The sequence below is a fragment of the Branchiostoma floridae genome, chromosome 6, assembly GCF_000003815.2.
Source record: "Branchiostoma floridae strain S238N-H82 chromosome 6, Bfl_VNyyK, whole genome shotgun sequence".
In the NCBI taxonomy this organism is placed as follows: domain Eukaryota; kingdom Metazoa; phylum Chordata; class Leptocardii; order Amphioxiformes; family Branchiostomatidae; genus Branchiostoma; species Branchiostoma floridae.
In genome coordinates, this window is record NC_049984.1 from 24,956,459 (window position 1) to 24,958,700 (window position 2,242).

A 2,242-nucleotide genomic window follows, 5' to 3' on the forward strand; every position below is an offset into this window, starting at 1 on the left:
TCACGTTTCCCGACTGTCATCTTTCCTCCCCTTACTTCAAATTTGCATAATTATTTCAGGGACATTCCTCCCCTGAGACCCGGATGTGTGTCCATTGGCGCGCATTCTGACCAATCAGCGCCCAGCTAATGACGTCACGTCAGGTTTGGTTATCGAAACGCCTTGCGTCATTCAGGTGAGTAAAGGTCTTCCCAAATTTGGCCTTATAACGAGTAGGCGTATTTGGATAAAGACACTTAATTCGAGACATTACTGTTCTTTCTAGGCGTTTGTTGTCGCATTGAACTCTAATTCTATTTTCACTTTCCACAGGAAAAAGGCGGGAAATGGATCATTGGATCAGAGTGCCCGAAAACTCTCAGGTCATTTAGTTCAAATGTTCTAGTAATGTTGTTCGCACTCACGGTTTTGAACAACAACAAGGTAACGAATGAAAGGAGAAGGAAAACAGGAAGCTTGCGGTGAAAGGTTGGGACTCGATAGCATGACATAATGCCGTCAAATATGCCAATGTGTGCCCGCAAACAACCCTGCCACGAGCGACTACCTTTCTCAGAAACACACACGTTACGATAGGTCGTTGTCCTTTATTATAGAAAAAAAATCCCGATTTCTTTCCTTTTTTCGTCGTACGTTTGAGGGGACATTACGATCTTTTCTAAATCTGGAAACTAACAATGGATGTTGTTGAGTTAATCGTAGGTCGTTGTCCTCTAAGCAATAAATAAATAAGAAGAAAAGTCCCGATTTCTTTCCTTTTTTCGTCGTATTTTTGGGGGCATTACTATCTTGTCTAAATCTGGAAACTAACAATGGATCTTGCTGAGTGAATCGTTGTCTCGTTTCTTTATAACGCCATGCAAAAAAGAAACTGTACCATTCCTGAATGATATTTGACTAATGTGATGTCGCAAGGTAGCATAGAAATACTCCATCTGATGTATATAATACACGCAGTTCCCTTTATTACCTACCGTAGATTCAACTTGATATAGCCCACTAGTATTGTAGTAACGTAACTTGCTGTAATATAATATATATGTGTAGTAGACTGTAACTTTTGTTATCTGTACATTGCCATACATTGTCACCGATGCAATTGTTACGCAATAAACCATTCATTCATACTCCAAAATGCTTATGGTCTTCAAATACCACAGAATAAAGACATTCAAAAGAATTAATATCTATGTTCTACATAATTTTTCTAAAAGTGTCACAAAAAGTGTTTTCCTTCACTTTTTAATTCTCCTTCCGACAACAAGGACGAAAGGCATGCGCAACTCTTTGACGTACAACTATTCAAGTTTTTTTTTATCATAACGCTAGCTTTGTGTATTGTCATAAGCATTACTTTTGACAGCAAAAGGCTGGTGTAATTGAGTTATAGTTTGTGAGCATATGGGAGTACTCAGACAAATAACGCTACGGGCCCAGGAGAAATCAAATAAACACAATGATATCATACGTATGTTTTTACAAGACAATGGTTCGTTTTATTCCAACATTTGTGGTAATCAGATAAACATTGAAAATCATTGAAAGGCGCGGCCTGGAATTGTCACTTTTATCACAAGTAAGGAGGTTATAAAAAGATATAACCTCCTTGTTACACGCTTTTGCTTTCTCTTTTGCACGGAAAAGGCGTTGGTTCAATTCGGTATTTGGATTTTTTTTGGATATAGCCTCTACCAGACTCTACAGGTCGCTGGAAAACTAGTAGAAATTGACCAAAAGACAGGTAACATGTCAAAGAAGTTAGCCACGACCGAAGAGTACAATTTATACCCCTGTCACATTATCCGCGTATTTTTCACATGAAAACTGTTCCTGTCACATTTAAGCCATACTTTGTACCTTGTACTATTGTTGTGCAATTAAGTTATCATTATAAGCGAGGCTCGGGCGATTGTCGCAGAATCGTCGTCCGATTGATGTTTGCCAAATGTGTCCACAGGAGTATATAAGGAGCGCGGTCACCTAGGCCGTGCGATCGTCATACGATTTTGATGACTCACATATGATTTTCAAGCAGGCCGTGACAGAACCAACCACCGACATGGATACAAAACAGAATTTGGTGTACCAAGGCAGGAGACGTACCTTTTTGTCCTCCAAAATGCCCGAAGACGTTAGCGATCGTACAACGATCGCACGACCTATGTGACCGTGCCCTTACATGGAGCGAAAATCGATCGGACGACGATTCTGCGACAATCGCCCGAGCCTCGCTTATAATGAT